An 11348-nucleotide genomic window follows, 5' to 3' on the forward strand; every position below is an offset into this window, starting at 1 on the left:
AGCGGGTTCGAGGAAACTAGAAGGCTAAGTATACAGATTGACCCGAAATTGAGTTGGGTGAAAAGACCAAAATACCATGGACAATGCCTCAAACCTTGATCGATTAAACATGGATAAATCCATACTTTGAACTTGGATTTGAGCAAGGTTTGGCTTGTTGGAAACAAAACATAGAAAGTTATAACCTGTTGGTTCTATATTCGCAACCAAACCCAGAGAATCAAGAGAGAGAAACTGATAAACCCCTATAGAGGTAATTTAGTAATTATATATATATATAATTGAGTTAACTCAATAGATTTGATTTGAATTACAGATCCAAGTGGTCCTACGAGAGATTAGACTGCTGAGAGAGGTTGTTCTCTACCATCAGGTAAGGGATATTATAAGTAACTTTATTTGTTAATAAATCATGTTTGCGTTGCATGTTATCATTGTCTCCCATAAGTCACTATGTTTAAAAATGTATCTCTTGAGTGTGAGCATGATACACATAGAATGATCATACATGAGTTGCAGTGAGATGAATGTATGTATATGTCAGTTGTGATATGACATACATGCTAGAAAAAAAATATCTTTTTGACAACATATTTATGTTATGCTCCTTGAATGACATGCATTGTGATAAGAATTGTGATTAACCTTGAGTGTCTTGAGTTTAATTATGTCTTTTCTGAATTTAAATTGAAATTAGCATTCTTAATCTCCTAAATCCTGAAAGTGGCGACCTATGAAAAGGGCTACCTAGTTTGTGGTCAGAGTGAAGCCACCAGTGATTGAACGTTGTAGAGATACTACCTTGTTGTATTCTTAGTATGATAAAAAGTGTGAACACTAGAAAGATTCTAAGATTAAGAATGGGATCCGTTGTGATGATTTCAAAATGGCACTTGTGGGAGAATGAGTGAAACCCGAGATTTAGAGTAAGGTTCAGGGTAATGAACTTAAGATATGACCTGAGGTTGTAAATTCACACAATATCTGAGACTCTAGACAACCATAAATGGTAGAAAGCCGTTTATGGATAGGAGATAGCATGAATCATGTCGAGCCTGAGCCTGACCTCTTGGCTAGCTACTGGTGGAGTCCCCTTTTTGTTTCACTGGTGTTCCAGAGATCACTAGGAGTATGGTTCATAATCTGGCCAACAATGTAGATGTAACACCCCGATCTGGAACCTCAGGAGTCTGAGTTCGGTTGGTATTACTTCCCAGAGGGAAAAAGCACAAAATTTACATAGAGAAAACGTGACTAAAAAAAAGACTTTTCATTTTATTCCCATAATCAACTTTTTCCTTACAATGTTCATCATTCATAACAAAAGAAAAGCAAATACATTTTTTTCAATGACAAGAAAATGAAATATACCAAATGCTCTGCCGGAAAATGTTAAGTTGCACACGTCTTGATTATGCTAATGCCTGGAACCTATAATTGTAATTAATAAAATGGGGGTGAGTCTACAACCCAATAAAGAATAATTATAAGTAAATTAACAATTAACTTACAACTGTAGTGGGCTCCAATCCCCTAATCTTAATTTAGTTTTCGACACACCACATAAGTTGATATATTTTAATTACCCCCATTAACTATCTCAAACACTCTCTCACAACAACTATCACTAAGTCGGCTATACCGGTCATAACCGTCTATGGGTGTAGCAACCCCGTAGAATACCCCAATTCTACATGTTGGTCAGACAATGAAACATACACTCCCAGTGCTCCTTAGACCACCAAGCACTGCAGTGAACCACCACGGGGACTCCACCGGTAGCTAGTCGAGAGGTCATGCTCTCAATCTCGGTATGATTCATGCTACATCCTAACCATGATGGTTATCAACCATCCATGGTCCTTCAGAGTCTCAAACCAGTGTGAGTTTAACCCTAAGTCATAACTAAATTCACACGTTGAACCACATTGTCAAATTCATAATTCACTCGTTCTCTCACGAGTGATGTCGTGACTGATCACAAATCTTATTTTTAATCTCATGATGACCTTAGGACTCACACTTCTCTCACTTAGCACACAATGATGTAGTGTCTCTATATCGTTAAATCATCGGCGGCCCACTCTCCGTAGTGGCTTCACTCTAGCCACGAACCAGGTAGCCCTTGCCACAGGTCACCACTTCTGGGATTTAAGGGGTCATGCATGTTGAACTCAAAATACTCATTCATACAACATGAATGAACTAAATGAAACTCTAAACTAAACATGGTCTCATCACAATGCATGATATTTAACGATCATATAAACATGTAATCACAATTCAATTCCTTCCTATCATGCATGACATATCATAATTAACATGCATATCACAATAAACATGTATATAAATGAACTCATAATGTCAAGCATGAAATTTATGCATGTCATGGTCTCGCTCAAAACTATCATGCTAATCACATAACATCTGTAACACTACAATAACAAGCAACGTGAAAAAAAGTTTATTTACATCTAAAATTACTTATAACATCCCTTACCTTGAGGGTGAATCTTGTGCTCTCTCTGAAATCATGCCTCACGAATTCTATCAGTGTGATCTTATCATAATACAATATATTCACATTAATACGCAATACTTTTTACCAAAATACCCTTTTCTGAATTTACTCAAGAAACCTCGATTTCTGTATCACTGTTTTTACTGAAATAAATGAACTAGTAGATTCCTCTCTTCAATACAAGTCCAACGCACTAAACCTCACTCGATTCTGAGTTCAGAGTGCAAAGTTTATGTCCATTTTACTGAAATGGATCTTGGGTATCCAAATGGATGTTCTGATAAATTTCGGATTGCAGTGTAACTCTAGAATTACCCGATCCAGATCCATCTGTGATCTGGATCCAATACAATTCAACTTGATCCAGGACAGTCTGACTGGATCCGAACCTGCCTGTCTGGATCCAGAACATTCAAACTGGATCCAAACCTGCCTGACTGGATCTAGGATAGTCTGACTGGATCCAGACCTGTCTGACTAGATCCAAAACAGTCTGACCGGATCCAGACCTATTGGACTGGGTCTAGACCCGAGACAGATCTAATTAGATCCAGAACAGGTCTAGTTCAGTTCAGCTGGATCTGAACCAAGAACCCTGATCCAGTAAGACCGGACCGATTCAATCAGACCTGGTTTGGATCAAACCGGTTCGGCTCAAACCCGATTCGGTCTAAACTGATCCCCATGAACCAGTTTCATCCAAACTCGTTTGGGTCTGAACCGGTTCACCCAAACCATATATATATATATATATATATATATATATATATATATATATATATATATATATATATATATATATATATATATATATATATACCATCTCAGTTTGGTCTGGGTGCGACCCGTACCGACTCAACCCTTTCTTTTTTTGAATGAAGGCTCGGTCTGGGCGCGACCCAAACCGATGGGTTCGGTTTGGGTCATGCCAGACCGACCCGGTTCTGTTCGGGTTGAACGTGGACCGACCCAGTCTCTTTTAAAAAGAGCGGAAGTGGCTGAGCCCCTTTCGATTCCCAGGTGCAGAGGGGTCGGCCCCTACTGAACCTCTCCTCTGCTCCCATCCGGGCACGGGTCGACCGCTGGGGCCGACCATCGGCTGGTCGCCGGGGCCGGTGGCCCTCTCTCTCTCTCTCCCTCTGTCATTATCTTTTTTTTTTTCGTTTTCCTGCAACTCGCCAGCAACAATGTCTGTCGGCCCCCTTTTTGCTCAGACAGAAAAGAAGAACGAAGAAGAAGATGAGGAGGGTGGAGGCTTACCTTGTAGCCGTCGCCGATAAGTCTCTCTCTCTCTCTCTCTCTCTCTCTCTCTCTCGATGCAAGGTGCGGAAGGAGGGCCTGCGTGAGAGTTTTTATAACCCTCACACAGGGTGAGGGGTTGAGGATAAACCTTGCCCCCCTCCTGCGGATTTCGAGGGTGAGGTTTATCCTCACCCCTCTGAATTTTTCGAAATGGTTTTCCCAAATAGGAAACTGTTTCTTTTGTTTATTTTTTTTCAAGGCTTGTCTCCTCCAGCATCTTTGTCGAAGGAGGGTTTTACAATCCTACCCCCTTTAAAAGAAGTTTCGTCCTGAATCTTACTTGGAAACAAATATGAAAATTGCTCACGAATGTCAGATTCACGCTCCTAAGTAGCCTCCTTATTGTTGTAATGACTCCATCTAACCAATACCAGAGATAATTCTTTGTTTCTTAGCTTTTGTACTTTTGTATCTAAAATCTCTACGAGCTTTTCTCTCATACTTAAATCATTTTGTATATCTAATACAGTCTCGACTGTATCCAATATGTGGGAGGGATCTGGCACATACTTCCGAAATATAGAAACATGAAACACGTTATGAATTTGAGATAAGGAAGGTGGTAAGGCTAAACGGTATGCTGTCTGACCAACTCTCGCGAGTATCTCAAAGGGTCCAATATATCTGGGATTTAACTTTGAATTCTGACTCCTCATTTTACAAATGCTTCTTTCTTATTTAGGTCAATTCTGGATCTAAGGGTTGTTTTTCCTTAATTAGCTCCCACAATTCGTATCTCATGGTGGTTTGCACGAATAACAACCGACCTGGTAAGCATTGAGCTTCTGCCTTCTGATGAGTCATCGAGGAAAATAACCCCTAATCTGCGAGTCTGGCTAGTGCTCCTGTCTTTCGGCTAAGAGCATCAACTACTGCATTTGCCTTTTCAGGATGATATTTTAGCTCAGAATCATAATCTTTAAGAAATTCCAACCATCTCATTTGTCTCAAGTTCAAATCTCTCTGTGAAAATAAATACTTAAGACTTTGATGGTCGATAAAGACCTCAAATTGCTCGCCATAGAGATAGTGCCTCCATATCTTAAGGGAAAATACCATCATTGCTAGCTCCAAATCATGCGTCGGATAGTTGACTTCATGAGTTTTAAGTTGACGAGATGCATAAGCTATCACTTTTCCGTGTTGCATTAGAACACAACCCAATCCTTTGTGAGAGACATCACTATAAATAGTGAAACCTCCGGGTCCAGAAGATAAGACCAACACTAGGGCAGTGGTCAAATGCTTCTTTATCTCCTGAAAACTCTGCTCACATTTATCGTTCCATTCAAACTTTATGTCCTTCTTTGTGAGCTTTGTCATGGGAGCCGCCAACAAAGAAAATCCTTCGACGAATCGTTGGTAGTACCCAGCTAATCCCAAGAAGCTGCGAATCTCAGTAGGATTCTTGGGTCTAGACCAATTGGTGACTGCTTCAATCTTTGCAGGGTCTACCATAATCCCGTCTTTAGAAATAATGTGTCCAAGGAAAAACACTTGTTCCAACCAAAAAGCACACTTAGAGAATTTGGCATAGAGTTGATGTTCTCTAAGTGTTTGCAGAACTATCCTCAGATGCTCTTCATGTTACTCCCTCGAGGTAGAGTATATGAGGATGTCATCGACAAATACCACCACAAACTTATCCAAATAGGGTCTAAAGATCATATTCATCATATCCATGAAGGCAACTGGTGCGTTAGTCAGACCAAAAGGCATGACCAAGAATTCATAATGGCCATATCTTGATCTGAATGTTGTCTTAGCCACATCTTCTTTCTTGATCCTCAATTGATGATAACCCAATCTCAAATCCAACTTTGAGAAGCATGCCACTCCTTGCAGTTGATCGAACAAATCATCAATTCTTGGCAATGAGTATTTATTCTTGATGGTTACTGCATTCAATTGACAATAGTCTATACACATGTACCTTCAACCACTTTAGAGTTGGCAAGAGCTTCTTGAAGAGCAGTCGCATAAGCGCAGCCTGGTACTGTCGACTTCAGCTTCGGTGGGGCGTTGCTTCTTTGATCAAGTTGTGGGCAATCATTGGCATAATGACCCATCTGCTGGCAGTTGAAACATCTCACATTCCTCGAGTCACATTTACCTTCGTGTCTCAGGAGACCACAAGTCCTGCATGTGTTGTCTGACTGGGTTGGCTTCTGAATCTTCTGTCGCTTGACTTGTTGATTGCCCACATTCTTGACTTGCTTTCCCTGGTTCTGATCAGGGGTTTGTCCTCCGTACTGCATCCTGTTGTCTCGCTGGAATCTTTCTCTAGGCTAAAACTTTCTTCGAGAGGACTCTACCACATTGCCACCATTGTGTTGTGCCTTATCTTAAGTCTTGGGTTTTTTCTTTGCTTGGGGCTTCTCATTCGTCCTCATCTCCCAAAATTCGTATATGAATGTGTAGTCTACGAGTTGGTTGTATTTCTTTATTTGTTGTGGCCCAACCAACCTCAAAATTTCGGGCCTCAAACCCCTCTCAAACCTCTTGCACTTCTCTTTCTCGTTTGCCACTAAGGACTTGGCAAAACGGGAGAGAGAGTTGAAATGAGCAGTATATTGGGCGACCGTCATGTCACCCTGCTTTAACTTCCTGAATTCTTCTTCCTTTTCCACCCTCTGACACTTTGGAAAGAATTGCCTATAAAATCTCCTCACGAATATAGACCAAGGCAAGTACATATCCGACTCTAAGATATCCCTGATGGACCTCTACTAGTGCTCCACATCACTGGTCAAATTGGATACAGCTATCCATACCCTCTGATCCTCTGGACATTGGATGACATCCAATGCATTCTCTACTTGCATCAACCAATTTTCTGCCACGACACCGTTAGAAGTGCCATCGAAGAGCGGAGGCTGCATGTTCTTGAACCTCTCAGCCCATGAGGTGATGTCAGAAATCACCGTCTGAGGTTGACTTTGTTGGGCTCGGGTTGTTTGCAGGAGCTCATACAATATGCGGTTGAAAGTGTATTCTGACGGTATTCTCGTACTTTGACTCATCGGTGATCCGGGTGGAATCTCTATACTTTCTTCTCTACCCTCTCATGAAGTATATCTCTCCGGTGTATGAGTTGTCGCGTGGCTTCCCTGAACTTGTGCCCCTTCTGTAGTAGAGGATGATGAGGGTGCCCTTCGTGACGGTCCGCCAGGGATCTCCCTTTCCTGCCTGACCGCTACTGTGTCCTTTGATAGGTAAGATGTTCCTCTGTGAGTGGTCATTGATACTACAGAGAAATTTATTATCACGTGATTCGTTGGTACTTGTACAAAATTTCGTCACATATCACACAATATATAAAAATTATTTATTTTATTTCATTCATAAATCTCATAAATGTACAAGAACATCACTAATAAGGAAAAAATGAATAATGCAATTCAAACAATATGACTCGACTAAATGAACTAGCTAATCCTAATTATTCTTTAATCCATCTGAAGCATGGCCTGTTCCCTGTGTTCCTTTGAGCTTGGTGCTAGTGAGTCTCAGGAGGAGCGTTCAGGTCGTACTGGGACGAAGCAAGAGTATAAGTGGGTGAGGAAGATGTGTGGGTAGGTATGACAAGAGTGTATGTAGGTGAGGCTGGATCATCAATCGGGTCTTCATCCTCGCCTTCCTCTTTCGAACTCGCTGATGTTGCTCGTCCTTGCCCAAACCCTGGGCCGCTTCGGTTGGCTTCCGCTGTCTGCCGACCTGCTTCAACTGCCTAAAATGCAGCTCTCCGAGTTTCTTCAAACAGAAACTCTTATACTGGAGGTGAAACTCTCTGGTTGCCCCTACTCATGGCAGTCACATAGCTCACTCGGGACATATGTCATCCCCACACGCTGGCCATACGAGGCCCTCCCGGAGGCATAAGGTTTATGTTCGGGGATGCTTTTTTCCTGATTCCTCCTCGAGCCGCCATCAGATTTCTCATCATCCACCCACGTGCAGACCTCACCCTCTGACGGTTGAACTGACGAGACCTATTTCTGTAAGGTGGTGGTTGACGCCCCTAAGTAGTGTAGGGGTAGTCTTGAAGATAAGAGCCTCCATTCCCAATTATAATGTAGATTGGAGGAGGTTGTGGTGTCATATCTCTAACCACTTGAGTCATACTTGTGATGACTCTAGTGGCCATCGCCATTGCAGCGATGAACTCTTCTCTCCCTCCGACGAGAGGCTCAGCAGGGTCTTGATCCCTTGGGTCTTCGTGGTTTTCTCGTTCGCTAGTCATTCCTAATCACACAATAATCTAATCACTAATGTGCCTTATTCGAGCAGAGACTTGGATCTTGTCATTGAATTTTTATTATGAATGATAAACCTCTTGCTATGTAAACCTGGCTATGATACCATTTTGTAACACCCCGATCTGGAACCTCAAAAGTTTGAGTTCGGTTGGTATTACTTCCCAGAGGGAAAGAGTAAAAAGTTTACACAGAGAAAATGTGACTAAAAAAAAAAACTTTTCGTTTTATTCCTATAATCAACTTTTTCTTTACAATGTTTATCATTCATAACAAAAGAAAAACAAATACATTTTTTTCAATGACAAGGAAATGAAATATACCAAATGCTCTGCCGAAAAAGGATAAGTTGCACACGTCCTAATTGTGCTAATGCTTGGAACCTACAGTTGTAATTAACAAAATGAGGGTGAGTCTACAACCCAGTAAAGAATAAGTATAAGCAAATAAACAATTAACTTACAACTATAGTAGGCTCTAAGCCCCTAATCTAGTTTTCGACACACCACATAAGTTAATATATTTTAATTACCCTCCATTAACTATCTCAAACACTCTCTTACAACAACTATCACTAGGTCGGCTATATCGGTCATAGCCGTCTATGGGTGTAACAACCCCGTAGAACACTCCAATTCTACATGTTAGCCAGACAATGAACCATACACTCTCAGTGGTCCCCGGACCACCAGGCACTGCAGTGAACCACCACAAGGACTCCACCAGTAGCTAGCCAGAAGGTCAAGCTCTCAATCTCGGTATGATTTATGCTACATCCTAACCATGATGATTATCAACCATCCATGGTCCTTCAGAGTCCCAAACTAGTGTGAGTTTAACCCTAAGTCATAACTAAATTCACACGTTGAACCGCATTGTCAAATTCATAATTCACTCGTTCTCTCATGAATGATGTCGTGACTGATCACAAATCTTATTCTTAATCTCATGATGATCTTAGGACTCACACCTCTCTCACTTAGCATACAATGATGTAGTGTCTCTACATCGTTAAATCATCGGCGGCCCACTCTCCGTGGTGGCTGCACTCTGACCACGAAAAAGTAGCCCTTGCCACAGGTCGGCACTTTCGGGATTTAAAGGGTCATGCATGCTGAACTCAAAATACCTATTCACACAACATAAATAAACTAAATGAGACTCTAAACTAAACATGGTCTCATCACAATGCATGATATTTAACGATCATATAAACATGTAATCACAATTCAATTCCTTCCTATCATGCATGACATATCATAATTAACATGCATATCACAATAAACATGTATATAAATTAACTCATAATGTCAAGCATGAAATTTATGCATGTCATGGTCTCGCTAAAAACTATCATGCTAATCACATAACATCTGTAACACTACAATAACAAGCAACGTGAAAAAAAAGTTTATTTACATCTAAAATTACTTATAACATCCTTTACCTTGAGGGTGAATCTTGTGCTCTCTCTGAAATCATGTCTCACGAATTCTATCAGTGTGATCTTATCATAATACAATATATTCACATTAATACGCAATACTTTTTACCAAAATACCCTTTTCTGAATTTACTCAAGAAACCTCGATTTCTGTATCATTGTTTTTACTGAAATAAATGAACTAGTAGATTCCTCTCTTCAATACAAGTCCAACGCACCAAACCTCACTCGATTCCGAGTTCGAAGTGCAAAATTATGTCCATTTTACTGAAATGGATCTCGGGTATCCAAATGGATGTTCTGGTAAATTTCGGATTGCAGTGTAACTCTAGAATTACCCGATCCAGATCCATCTGTGATCTGGATCCAATACAATTCAACTTGATCCAGGACAGTCTGACTGGATCCGGTACAGTCTGACTTGATCCGAACCTGCCTGTCTGGATTCAGAACATTCAGACTGAATCCAAAACATTCAGACTGGGTCCAAACCAGACTGACTGGATCTGGGACAGTCTAACTGGATCCAGACCTGTCTGACTGAGTCTAGACCCGAGACAGATCCAATTGGATTTAGAACAGGTCAGGTTCAGTTCAGCTGGATCTGAACCAAGAACCCTGATCCAGTAAGACCAGACTGATTCAATCAGACCCGGTTTGGATCAAACCGGTTCAGCTCAAACTCGATTCGGTCTGAACCGATCCCATGAACTGATTTCATCCAAACTGGTTTGGGTCTGAACCGGTTCGACCCAAACCAGTTCACCCAAACCATATATATATATATATATATATTTTCCATCTCGGTTCGGTCTGGGTCACCCCAGACCGACTCAACCCTTTTTTTTTTTTTTTGAATGAAGGCTCGGTCTGGGCGCGACCCAGACCGGTGGGTTCGGTCTGGGTCACGCCAGACTGACCCGGTCTCTTTTAAAAAGAGCGAAAGAAGCTGAGCCCCTTCCGATTCCCCAGGTGCAGAGGGGTCGGCCCCTGCCGACTCTCTCCTCTGCTCCCATCCGGACACGGGCCGACCATCGGCGTCGGCTGGTCGCTGGGGCTGGTGGCCCCCCTCTCTCTCTCTCTCATTATCTTTTTTTTTTTTTTCATTTTCCTACAACTCGCCGGCAGCAATGGCTGCCCGCCCCATTTTTGCTCGGACAGAAAAGAAGAACGAAGAAAAAGATGAAGAGGGTGGAGGCTTACCTCGCCGCCGTCGCCGATAAGTGCCTATTTCTCTATCTCTGTCTCTCTCTCTCTCGATGCAGGGTGCGAAAGGAGGGCCTGCGTGAGGGTTTTTATAACCTTCACGCACGGTGAGGGGTTGAGGATAAACCTCGCCCCCCTCCTGCGGATTTCGAGGGTGAGGTTTATCCTCACTCCTCTGGAATTTTCGAAACGGTTTTCCCAAATGGGAAACTGTTTCTTTTGTTTGTTTTTTTTCTTCAAGGCTTGTTCCCTCCGACGTCTTCGCCGAAGGAGGGTTTTACAGTAGAATTTGCATGTTCTACATGGGTTGCTACACCCACATATGACTATGACCGGTATAACCGACCTAGCGTTATAGTTAACGATAAGTGAGTGGATGAGATTGACAGAGTTAAGAAAAAAATTTAAAAGATATAAAACTTATATGGTGTATCTAAAACTAAACTCAAACAAGGAGTTTAGAACTCACTACAGTTGTAAGTCAAAGTCTTTTATTGCTTATAAATATTCTTTAATAAGTTGTAGACTCATCGCTTAAATGATTACAACTGTAGGTTTTAGGTACATTAGGAGAGGTAGAACGTGACTTAGCAGCTACTTCGATTGAGCATCAAAGACT

The sequence above is a fragment of the Nuphar pumila genome, chromosome 15 (genome assembly GCF_984573655.1).
Source record: "Nuphar pumila chromosome 15, dmNupPumi1.hap1.1, whole genome shotgun sequence".
Lineage (NCBI taxonomy): Eukaryota > Viridiplantae > Streptophyta > Magnoliopsida > Nymphaeales > Nymphaeaceae > Nuphar > Nuphar pumila.